The sequence below is a fragment of the Serinus canaria genome, chromosome 15 (assembly GCF_022539315.1).
Source record: "Serinus canaria isolate serCan28SL12 chromosome 15, serCan2020, whole genome shotgun sequence".
Lineage (NCBI taxonomy): Eukaryota > Metazoa > Chordata > Aves > Passeriformes > Fringillidae > Serinus > Serinus canaria.
The window spans coordinates 11,654,621-11,667,287 of record NC_066329.1 but is presented as its reverse complement, the minus strand read 5'-3'; the positions used below and the strand labels follow the sequence as shown (position 1 = coordinate 11,667,287).

The following is a 12,667-nucleotide window of genomic DNA, read 5'->3' as shown; positions in this document are numbered from 1 at the left end:
CAGCTGCAGTTTTCCCACTATTCTGTTATTAATAGGTACAATTTTAAAGCATTCTTCAGAAATATCAGTCAGCCAGCAGGATTTTTCCAAGGAATCCATCACAGGAAAAATTCATGAGTCCAGTAATGGTCTTGTTTTCTTTCATCAGTGCTACAGCAAAACCAAAGAATTTTCCTGACAGACATTAGAGGCAAGTAGGTAAATCAGTTCAGCTCCTTTCACTGCCTCTCCTTGTAACCTCCCTTCATCTCCACTTCATTCTCTCCAGCACTATTCATATTCATGGACTCTTTTTTATTACATCCAGAAAACTGAATTGTGAGTCAGAATTTATTTTTTAATCAAAAGTCCTCCTCCATCTGTTGGAGCTCTTTAGGCTATTTCTGTTCTATTATAACACTGAAAGGGGGGAAAAAAGTGTTGCTTTGAGTAAACTTCTAGGCCAACCTTCTCAAATATCTGTGTGACCTGTTCAGTGTGGTGCCTTTGGCCTGATTCATCAGAGGGGCAGAGGCTCTGCAGTTCCAGATTAAATCAGTGGGAGGCCTGAATGCTCAGTGCTCCTGAAAATCAGACCCGAAGCACCAAAATCTGGGACACAGGGAGGTTCACTTCGTGCTGGCCCTGCCCTTTGCTGGACATTGTCCTTTTGTTTTTAATCCCCTTTCAACTTCCCCTTAACACCAGAAAATTGCCTTGTTCTCTCTTTGAGGACACAGAAGGATTTCCAGATAACCAGAGAGGCTTTTGCTTCCTCTGTGGAGGACTTTAGTCATCTTCCTCTTGTGTTCTCACCTGACACCTCCCAGCTATGTTGGTGTTTATCGCCTTTCCAGATCTACAAGGTCCTGCCTGCAGCCCCAGGCTCTCCTCTGCCTCAGTCTGCCCTTACAAGACACTCCCCAAGCATACTTTTCTCTATGATAATAAACATTTCAGCTCCTCCAGCTCTGAGATTTAAACTTTGGAAAATAAAATTTGTTTGTTCACGTCTCTAGAAAGCAAATTTAAAAAGTTGTAGCTTTGATAGGTTTAGGCTGGAATGTGGAGTACAACTTAAATGGCAGTGCAGGGAGCAGATACAAAACAAACTGCGAGTACTTTGCAGAGAGGGAAGAAGGGGCGGGATGATGCATCCTGAATGAAAAACAACCGCAGGAAATTAACAAAGGTTTAAAAGGCCGCGGTAAATTTCATCGCACGGTCTTTTCCTGAGGTTTCTGCATAAAACGATGGCTGAACGTTTTCAGATTTTTATTTTTCCCCACTGAGCTTTGCGGAGAGTAAAATTCGAGGAGTGTCAGCGCTGCTCCGGGGGCAGGTGAGGGCACAGCGCTGGGGCTCGGTGAGCGCCGTTACCCTCGCTGCGGGCACCGCTACCGGCAGCGAGCGGGCGAACGAGCCCGGAGCGGAGGAAGGCGGTACCAGCCAGGGGATCCCGCACCATCCGCTCGCTCTTTCCCGGCTCTTTCCCCGCTCTTTCCCGGCTCTTTCCCCGCTCTTCCCCGGCTCTTTCTCCGCTCCTCCCGCGCCTTCCCGCACGGCGGGGCGGTCCCGCTGCCCCGCGTTCCTCACCGCGGCCGCCAGGCGGCGCCCTCACCCCGCCCGCTCGCCTGAGGGAGCGCGGAGCGGCGCGGGGAAGGAAGTGGCGGCTCCCGGTGCTGCCGGTGTGCGGGGCTCGGCTCGTTCGGCGGGCGGATAAATCCGCGCGGCCACCGTGCCACGGCAGGGCAAGGGCAGTGCCGGCGCGGGGCTCTTCGCCTTCCTCGCTCCCTCCTCCCCCGCAGCTGCGGCGGCCCGCCCGCCTCGCCTCTCCCCGCCTCCGCCGTCCCCGCGCCGCGGCAGCGCCGGCGGGCGAGGAGCTGCCCGCGCCCGGCCCGCCCGCGCCGGGGATTATGCCAGAGGCGCGCGGGCATGCCGGCAGGCAGCGACCCGTAGGCAACGGCAGCCGCCGAGCCGCGGCGGCATCGGCAGCACCAGCAGCGGGAGCCGCGGCCGCCGCGCCGGGAGCAGCCGGTGCGTGGCGGGGGGCGCTGAGGGCGGGCGGGGGGCGGCGGGGCGAGCACCAACACCTTGCGGCCCCCGGGCTGGCCCGACTGTGCCTCGGAGGGGGCGGGAACCGCGGCGGGCCCGAGGGGAGCTGAGCTGGGGTGGCCGGGCCCGCGGGGCTGCTGCGGCTCCTCTGAGGGGCCGGTGCGGCGCGGGGGCCCCTCCCGGGACCGCGGAACGGCCCCCGCGGGCCGCGGCGGGTCCCCGCCAGCACCTGGAGGCTGCCGCGGCCTGAGCGGGGCCGGGCTGTCCGTCCTCCCCCAGGATGCGGCGGTAAAAGTTTCCCGATGGAGCAGTCGGTGACCGGGAGGGCCCCGCGGCCATGGCAGCGCCCGGCACCGCATGCCAGGGACGCGGGAGCGCAGCCCCGCGCCGCCGGGGTCCGGCGTGTGGCACGGCCGGTGCCGGGCTCTCCCTGCGCTGGCGGGCTGCGGGCGGCAGGCACCGCTCCGTGCCCGCGGGGACAGCCGGGGACGAGCAGATGGGCGGACGGACGGACGGAGCACCCTCCCTGCCGGGTCGCGGCACCCGGAGCGTTCGGGGCGGTCATGGCTCGGGGCCGGAGCCAGTCCCCGGGAGGGCTCCGTCCTGGCCCTCTTTCTCCGATACCGCATCTCCGAGCCTTGAATTTCACAGAATTCGGCTCTGGCAGAGGCCCCCGGTGAAGGTTTTGTCGTGCGGTGGCCTCGGACGGGGCCTGGCCGCGGGGAGGGGGTGAAGGGGCTGCCCGGGGGTGCCTCCCATCCCTGTGGGAGAAGAGGGCGAGACCCGCAGCAGCCTGAAAGAATAAATGCCAGCGACTGATTATAGCTGAGGGGCAGCCCCTTGAGCTTTCGGGGCTCGAGACCTCCCTCTGTCAGGGCACTGTTGGGTGGTGACCGGGAGCTGGCTGTGCTCCTCAGGCGGTGCTTTTCCTTGCGGGAGTGGGAGGAAGCGATTGTTCCCTTTGGAAAGAGCAGAATTCCATTCCTTAGCTGGATGAGGGGATTCTTTTTGCTGGGCCTGGCAGTCCTTTCTCCTGGCTTCCCCACCCTTCGACAGAAGGGGTCCTGCCTGGTGTTCCCGAACATCCTGGGCTCCATCCTGGAGCGTGCTGCTGCTCCATGGCTACAGCGTGAACAGCTCCAGCTTTTTGGCCAGCTGTGGGAGGATTAAATCCCTTCCTTCACGTCCTCCCCAGCCTCTCCTGCTCCACTGAAGAAGCAGAAGCATAGAGTGCACTGAGGTGCTCAGCCTGGGGCTGGGAGCATCATTCAGGGAGCCCCTCAGCAAAGCACCCTGCTCAGTCAGCTACACAAGTCAGTCCTGTCACATTTCACTTTTAAATGCCACGACTGAGGTGAAGTTTATTTAAACTGTGTGTTTAGGCAAAAAAAAAAAAAAAAGTTTCTTTATGTGTTGGTACCTGCTCTAAAGTGAGGGCTTCCATCTTCTCTGTTTCTCTGTGCTCTGTGCGTCTGGAAGCTGCTAAGTGGAATTTTGATGTCAGGAAGCGTCTTCAGTCTTTGAAGACATAATCTGGGAGTGCTCAGCTCTGAACAGGAAAGTGACAATAGATCCGTCTTTGTGGACATCAGGACTTGAATAGGCGGATGTTTGAGGGATGTTTGAGTGCGTGTGAGAATATCAGTGGCTGTAGGACTCCTTATCCCCCGATGGCACCGATTCCTGTTCCGTGCCCACATCTTTTTACTCGTGCTGTATTTTTATCGCCTGGTTTATTTTTGTCGTGACTGCGTTGTGCTCCGGGTAACACAAGACGACTGCCTGCCTTTCAGAGTTCAGCACTGGCTTCTGGGCGAGGGGTTTTCCCCCCACCCACTGTTGAATAGGAGACTGCTGATAGTAGGGTAGTCCTTTCCCTCTTTTCCTGTGGCAGACCTCGTGCCTCCGATGGATCTCTGAGTACCTGGTTATTGTGACAGGTAACCAGCTCCTTGTTGTGGCCGCGGGCTGCTCGGTAATTGAAACGGCTCCTCGGGATATACAGAATAAAGGATGCTAGGCACGAAAGCACTGTTGCAGACTTGTCCTGGCTTGTTGTTTGTCTCAGGATTTCTGCTTTGTGGTCCTTGCAATGTGTTCTGGTTGTGGCAGCATCTCTGAGAGGGGAAGAAAGGAGCAGCCGGGGCTGGGAACGCGGCTTGTGCTGCTTTTGATGGAGCAGACTTCTGCTAGGCTGCTGGGCTTCATTAATCATATTTAAGTTTCTGTCACTAACTTTTAATTAAAAGCATAGTTGATACCACTTTAATGAACGTACAGATGTTAGCCATCTTCGTGCATAAAAATGCTTTTTAATTCCCTTACTATTCCCTTTATGGCCCTTAGATGCTTTTGTTGCCATCTAAACCGTGTACAGTAGCAGCTGTTTATCTTCTTAATAAAACTTTTTCTTGTGTCTGTGTTCGGGAAACAATAATGGTTTGAGTAAACAATTCCCTGGTATCCTTTAACAATATTTTTTTTAAGAACTTGGCAGAAAGGGTCAGAAGTGATGCCTAAATAGTGAACTCCAAGGCTCTTGCTGACTATAGCCCTGAGCCTAGTGTAAGTCACCTGAAATTGTTGGCTGTTCTCAGGCTTATGTGAGGTGATGAAGAAAATAAGAAGCCCTCAGTGTATGACTTTTGATTCTGATGAGCTTCACGAGGATCTTTTCCCCAAATGACAACTTCTTATTAAAATATCTTTTCTATTCTGGGTTTGCTGCTGATGGTGTGTGTCAATGCTTTGTCGCTTGTTGTGCATCTAACAGCCCGAGCATTTATTGTGATTTACCATCTGGCACGTGGGAGTTTTATCTAACTTCTCATTTTACTTGACAGCAACCAGTTTGGAAAGACCTTGTCCTGGTTTTTTTTTTACCCCTAATAGAAATTCTCAAAACTTAAAATTGACAATGGGACTAAAAGGTTTTGAATTTAAAGAATTACTCTCTTTTTATTCAGAAATTGTTACTGCTTCTGTGAGCTGGCCAAAGAGAGAAGCAGCACATCCTTCAAGCGAGCTAATTTAAAGAAGGTTCCTCCAATTAGTCCTAAGGAGCATTTATCTGCCCTCTGCATTCAAGTATAACCCTTGTCATTCAGTTGCTGTCTTGGCAGCCTGAGTGGAAGGCTTTGGAAAATGGCAAGTGAAAGCTGATGCTCGCTCCTGAGTACAGTTTGACTCATGCCTTTCATGCATATTCACCATAATGTCCTGTTCCAGGACAAGCAGGATCCCTTGAGAAACATTTCTTCTTTTAAGGTGTTTTTCTTTTAGGCTTCCTCTTATTAGAGGCTCAAATAAGAGGAGAGGCTAGAGGCATCGATGTGTTGCTTTGCTTTATTTTTATTTTCTTAGAAGGAAAAAGCAACCCATGGTTTTCTTAACAGCCAACTTCTCTAAATGGTGAAGATGCCTTCTCATTTAATTTTAAAACTGGCTGACGTAGGGTGTGATGCAATTAATATTTCTGTTTATCTCCCCAAATTGGTAAAATATGCCTAAATTTAATTTTGAGTCCAAAAGTGTCTTATAAACAAAAATGTTCTGTAGTTTTTCAGTGTGAATGGAGATGGAATAATTAATGGGGGAGGGAGGAGAGAATAAATAAAACACTTTTTATTTATAACTTTATTTCCTGGGTGTTGGAGGAAATCCAAGTGCCACAAGATTGTACTGGGGCAGAGTCTGTCTGAGCTCACCCACGAACTGAAAGGGAATGTGGCTTCTCTAATTGTGGTGTCCATGCCAAGAGTCCTAGGAAAATTTAAATGAACAAAGTAATGGATGATATTTGGATGTTCTTAATGTAAGAAGAAAACAATCTAGCCTGGGGCTGGCCCAGATCCTGTCACTACAGGGAGTTCTAATCAGCACCATGCCAAATCAATAGACAGAGCTCCCAAAGTCAGGCTTGTGCATTTTCCAGAGGAAAGAGGGCTTGCTGGTTTGACTGGATGGTGGTTTCAATTTTTCCTTTTAATTGCACTAATATTTCTTAAGTGCTCACAGCAAAATGCTTCAGTAAATTCCACTGGAGAACTTAGAAACCAGTTGGAAAAAGGTACCTTTCATTGTGAAGGAGGGAGGGGGAGGTGCAGGGGACCTCCTGAGGGATGGCAGGATCTGGAGACAGAGCTGCTTCCCCTTCCTGCAGCTCTTCCTGAGCGTGTGACACAGGGTCAGGCTTCAGAGGGGAGAAGAAATAAGAGGTTGCTCAGGCAAGTGGAGTTTTTGGGCAAATCTGGGTGCAGCAAAGAAATCCAGTTGGCACAGGGCTAAAACCTGTCCTGGGGATCTTGGCCACACCTGAGGAGGTGCTGGCTTTGCAGGGAGAGGCCATCCAGGAGGGGAAGGGGAGGGAAAGCAGTGCCTTCCTGCCCCTGGGCTTCCTGTGCCAGGGGTGGTGAGGAGGATGGGCAGGACCCTTGGGTTTGGTGGCTGGGTCAGTGCAGGGTGGGGGCCTGGCAGTCCCAGGGCCATTATCCTGGGGCCATTGTCCCTGGGTCATTGTCCCGGGGGTCATTGTCCCGGCAGCCTCGGACCTGGCACTGGGCAGGGACAGACATACCAGCGCCCTGAGTGTGCCCAAGGTGCCACCAAGGGCAGGGACAAAGCACACACCTGGCTGAGGAAGGAGTGCTGATAGGAGCAGGGGCACCCACAGCAGAGTCTCGGTCTCCCAGCAGCAGCACAGGCTGATTTTGGCTTCTCCTGATCCAAGTAGTGGCTGGGAACTCCAAATTAGATTTTTTACATTTTTTTCTGGCTTTAAACAGCCTCCAGAAAATCTTGCTCAGACAGATTTGAAGACCACAACATCCAGAAGTCTGCACCCCTGTGGACCTCAAGTTGTTTTCCTGCAAAAATAACCCAAGCCTGAGTACTGAGTACCTTGGATAGTGAGGACTCTGCACAGCTTTTACAGTCCTGGCTTTGTGTCTGGACAGCTGAGGTTGGTGAGTGCTGAGGTGTGGGCACAAACCTTAAAACTTTCCATGGCAGGGAAACAGGTGGGATTAGGTGAATTGGAGGGAGTCCCTCGATGTGATGAAGAAAAGTGATTTGCCCCTCATGGCTTTCTTTAAACAGCTCAGTCTCCAGTAGGAGACCAGATTTCTACTCAGGGGCTTTCCACCAGTTTCTGTGGTCTCATCATGGTGGAGGGAGGGAACTGAGATCCAGAAAATCCAGTAGTGGAACAGAGGTGGTTTGCTGTGAGCTGGGAAGGCACAGCTGGTGAGGACTTGGGGAGGAAAATAGTGATTGAACTGCTGAAAGATTTGTAATTCACTATTGGACAGGGATTCCTGTAATGGACAGGGAAGCTAACTCTGATTTGTTTGGATTGCTGGCACTTACATAACGATCAGGGAGCTTCAAGATACTAATTCAGGCTTAACCCTCAGAGCAGTGACCTGGGAAGGCATTTTAATGGCACGAGAACCAATTTGGAGGGTGGGAGTGTGTAATCACATCAGCATGCTGAGGTATCTGGGCACTGCAGGGCGAGGCCTCCTTATCTCTGGCTCCAAAGAAGTTTGGTATTTACATGACTTAACTCTGCATGTGTAGAGGGGCCTTAATTCCATTATGTGCTTTAGAAGGTTATGGGAGGATTTCAGGTTTTTCTGGTACAGCCGTGGTAAACAGCAGTTTAGCTTCAGCTGTGTTTTGAACAGGTTTTCATAAGGAGTTGGGTTTGGATCATTTTCTGTCTCTCTTCAGATGATTTGGGTTGCAGTCAGAGTTATCCATAGCAAAACCTGGAGGGCTGTGGGCATTTCTGAAGAGGTAAAAAAAAAAAATAATGGGCTGCCATCAACTACCACCTGTTTGGAAGGAACAGCAAAACAATTTCACATATGCATTTGTTTATAAACATGGTGTAAATATGTTTTGTATACATCAGAGGACAATTCAATGGGAATAATTTCGCTTGTAATTTGTTTCAAGATCAATACCACAACTGAAATAATCTTCTAAAGGTACAACATGGTAGAATCACATTCTCCATGTGGGTGGCTTACCTATTTTAATGTTGCCTTTTTTTTAAAAAAAAAAAAAAAAGAAGGAAATAGAGATTTTATATTTATCATATGAGGTGAAATTGAAATCTAAATATTTACATCTTTTCACTGGATCTGAGGTTGAGCACCAGCTGTAGGCGTTGCCAAGCTGTTTAAGTTGTCTCCTCCACAGAGCAGGTTGATTTCTCCAGGGTGGTGGAGAGATGGAGCCTCATGTTTCTGGCTCTTGTTTTCTATCCTGTCTCTGCATCTGGAAATCCTTCCCTCTGTGGGCTCTGTGACCTGGCCTCACGTTCAGCGGGTGTTCCAGCCTAAACATGCTGAAGTTAGACATGTGTTGTCTCCACGAGAATGCAGAGTAAACTGCAAGCTGTGAAACTGGAGGGGGAGTTTGGGACAGGAGAGTGGAAATAACTCGAGATATTTGGTGGAAAAGAGCAGGAGGGGGAGGAGGGCCTCTCGCTTGATTTTTCTCTGCCATCCCATCTCCTCAGTAACATCCTCTGTGCTCTTCACAAGCAAAGGTGGAGGATCACTTCTGTCTTAAAGAAGGGTAAACCAGGAGCAGACATAGGAAATGTTGCAGGCACATTTCATCAGAAGAGACACTAAAATTCCTGAGATTTCTGTCTCTGGTTTTGTTTTGCTTTCCTTGTTTCCCTGTTAATTTCTTGAGCAGGCTTGACATGGGGCTCTTAGGCTTCTCATCCACCCAAGTGAACTGATGGAGAGCACACAGCCTGTTTGTTCTCCCTCTCTTGTTTTTAAGGATCATTTATCCAGACTCACGGGACTCTTTGTTTGTATAACCTGTCTCTGGCTTGTAAAACATTGTTCCTTGTGTTAACTCCAACAAACAGTAAACATCTTCCATCAGATATCCTCAAAAATGTGTTTATCCTGGGCACAACTGTTTCTATTGAGACTAGAACAATTTTAATGCTCTCTTTTGCTTATATTTAATACCTATAAATAAGTTTTTCAGAAGGACACCTTCATCTAGCACACTGCCACTGTGAGAAGAAAAAGCATATTTGGACAAGCCTACTTGGAGGATTAAACTTTTTTGTTCAGCTTCTGTGTGAAGCTTGCCCTGGCTTCCCAGTTTTCATTTATCCTTTAGTTTAGAGCAGGGAGAGATGGTTTGACTTGCCGTGGGTATCTTTAGATCAGATTTTCTGCATCATGTCTGCCAAACATCTGGGCAGAGAGGATGGAGAGGAAGGAGCTTTCTGTGCTGCTGTTGTACAGGTGCCCCAGCAGCAAAAGGAGTTTGACATAAAGGGGAGATTTATTTCACAGTCTAATGGAGCATCTGTATTATCAAAGGCAGATATGTCAGAGCACTTTCCCCCTCCCTACTCTGTCTTTTGTTGTCTGAATGTCATTTTGCTGATAGAACTTGTGTTGTATTCCTTGTTATCAAACTAGAACTAGAGTTAAAAAAAAAAAAAAAGATGTGATGCTTTGTCTTAAACGTTGTTACCAAAATCATCAGCTAAACCACATAGAGTGAGGATTTTAATTCCTGGTTTAAGACTGAGCATAATTTGGCTTTCAGACCTCCCATTTTTCCTAAATCAAGTTTATGGTAGCAGCAGCCATGAGTGTCAGCTTCTGATTATAAACAGATTTGGAGCCACTAAAAACCTCCTTGAAATCAGTTTGACAACTGTTTGAGAACCACCTTTTTAATATTCTTAGCAAGTTCCCTGCTGAGGTCTCTTGCAGCAGCCTTGTAGATCTTGTAGATGTTAGTCTTTCCTGCATATTTTATTTTAACTTGCTCATAAGCTTCCTAGGAAAATGCACATGGATAAGCTTTTCCAAGCTTTTTAAAAATTCATTTTTACATGGAAACCTGGGCTCAGCAAGATGAGAGTTGAGTGGAAACTGGTTGTGCTGTGCTGGGAGTGCAGCACCTTGGTGCTCAGAGTACCTTGCAGGGAGATGCTTTTTGCCTTTGTTTGGTTTTCTTGAGGCTAAATCCCAATTTCTCCCCGCAGTTTCTGACTCCAGGTGGGTCTCTGGACCTGCAGGGGGGTGGAGGGTGCAGCAAATCCATCACCAGGGGAGACAGTGGGATGGGCTGGGGGGGTCTCAGGGTCTGCAGGCTCAGTTGGGAGAGGAGAAGGGAGATTGGCTGGTGCTGGTTTTTATTCCTGCAGCCCGTGACAGCCCCTGCTCTGAACCACCAGGCTCAGAAAACCTGAGCAGTTCCTAAGGGAGCATCACCCCAGGCCTGTGCTGCATGCCCAGGGCTCTGCACTGCAGGGATCAAGGGAAATTCCATCTGGAGGTGGGAAAAACAACCCTGGCAGCCTTTCTTTCTTCCAGGCTGGCAGCAGGAGCAGAGTCAGGGACAGATTTCCATTTGACTCATCTGTTGTTGAGATGGTGACACCCTTGAGTCACATTAAAAACGAGACCTTGTAGCTGAATTGGCACATCATGGAGCAGGTGTTTGCTGGGGTTTTTGGGGTTTGTCCTTGTTCAGAAAATTATTTTCCCGTTCGCTGAGATGGGATGAAATTGATTAACGGTGTTGCTGATGTTCTGGGTTAAAAATAACAGGAAAACCTGATTCAGGTGGAATGCTGGAAGTTAACTGTCAAGATAACCTGCTTGAAATAGTTGTAAAGGCCTAAAAAATAAAATAAAATAATAAAAAAGATGAGTGCCCAGTAGGCAGATGGTTGGAAGAGAACACCCCACGATCAATGAGGCAATATGTAAATATTTTCGATCATTACCACAGTACTGCTGTGTTGACATTGAAATTCAGAGTGTTATTCTGTGGGACTCCTCATTGATCAGCAGATGAGCTCTGATAAAACAGAGGATGAAAGCACAATACTGAGCATTATTATGGATTGTGGATTTCATTGACAAGGACAGGCTTCCATCAAGGGCTAGGAATGGATTTCAGATGCTCTTTAAGCACGTTGCTGAGCCACTGTGTTCCTTTCTGGCTGTCAGCTACCAATTAAATGGTGTTTTATTTCTTGAGCTGCTTTATTTAAGGTGAAATACTGCATAATTGACTAATTTTTCTGTGCTAATTGCTACACTTATATGGGAAGGAGCAAGGTGGAAGCTGACACAGAGTTCTCTGCTTGAAATATACCTGGCTAGAAATGACTGGAAAATAATGTTAATCAAACAGCTGAATTAAAGTAATTTTTTTTCATAAAAGATTCTCCTGAAAGCTGGTTGTAGAGACCCTGTCTGGCTGAGTCACTTAGAAACCTTCACGGGGTGATAGCATTCACATGAATAAAACATGAAGTGCCTTTGGCATACACAGGTGCTGAACCCACCCAGAGGCTTTTTCTATTTTTTTTTTCCTTCCTTCTCCTTTAAAAAAAAAAATCCCGTTGGTTTTACTCAGAGGCGAGTCTGAAGCTTGACACTAAATGGACTCTTTTGAAAGCTGCTTTTTAAGATCTGCCCACCCCAAAGCAATCCCAGCAGGGGCTGCTGCTGGTGGTTCCTGGGATCCCTGCCTGGAGGCAGGAGGGAGGTTTGGGAAGGTGATGTGTGTGGGGAACAGGTTGCCATCTTTGTGTGATATTAAATGTGACTCTTCTTGTTTTACATAGACTGGTGTGAGGCTCCTAAAAATCTTATAAGGTTGCATATAGAATGTAGGCTTTGAGTTTTTTGAGATTTTTTTTTCTTGCAGTTGATCAGAGCAATGGGTTGTAGCATTTCCCATTTCGTACAAGGGAATAAAGACTTTTAGGAAAGGCTTAATGATTTCTAAGGAAGGAGGGAGAGGGCTCTTGGCAAATGAAAAGCTCATTATAGCTACAGCAGGGTCCAGAGCCCAGGCAGCTTCTGGAAGCTTTCTGCTGTTTGTTTTCCCTCCCTTTCCCTTGGGTCTGGCTGCTTACAGTGCAGCCAGGACCTTGTGCTCCTTTGGGAATGTAACCCCGGGGCACTTGGAGGGTCCAGATGCTACAAACATCAGAGAGGGAAAAATGGTCTCAGTGCCTTTCCAAGCTGCTTGTATTTTCCACTTAACTGCTGCATTTCTCTTGCATGTTGATTAATTTCCTGGCACGTTCTGGAGCCTGTTCCTCTGATTAGAGTTCTTAGGATTTTGAATTTATTTCCCTGCGGTTTGTTGATTTTTAGTTGCTCTCTTGTATCCCCTTAGTGCTTTAGGGTGGCTGGTAGGAGAACAGAAACCACCTTTTCTGAGGAAAAAAGGGCTCTGGAGACTCTCTGTGGTCTGAAACTGATGCTCCCAAACCATGGGCATGTGGTGTTTGACCACAGCTGATACTCAGTGGGGCTTAGAATTTATTCATGCAGATTGGGCAAGAGCAGGAGGCTGAGCTAGAGCAGCTGCGGTGATCATGAGGAACAGTTGTGCTGGTTCAATTCTCCCTGCAAGATGGTGCTGTCAGTGCCTCTGACTTTGCAGAAGCTTTTTTATTGCCTCTGTTGGGCAGGGTCTGGTCCTCAAGGCAGGTGAGTTGTGGTTTGGGGTTGTCAGCAGGTGTGTTTGTCCAGGTAATGGTGAGGAGGATGCTCTGCCTGCCCCACCAGTATAAAGTGATTTAGTGGTGGCAGCAATGGTGCCTCCTGGA

At 48.8% G+C, this 12,667-nt stretch overlaps 1 protein-coding gene across 10 annotated transcripts in view; it reads left to right on the top strand.

Annotated features, from left to right (window-relative positions):
- Positions 1–1,639: 1,639 nt before the first annotated feature.
- PITPNM2 (phosphatidylinositol transfer protein membrane associated 2) overlaps positions 1,640–12,667 on the top strand; it is a 125,276-nt gene continuing 114,248 nt past the window's right edge. For all 10 annotated transcript variants that reach the window (XM_050980759.1, XM_050980764.1, XM_050980763.1 and 7 more), the window contains exon 1: positions 1,640–2,016. The gene's annotated coding sequence lies outside the window, so the exon portion shown is untranslated. The remainder of the gene's footprint in view (positions 2,017–12,667) is intronic.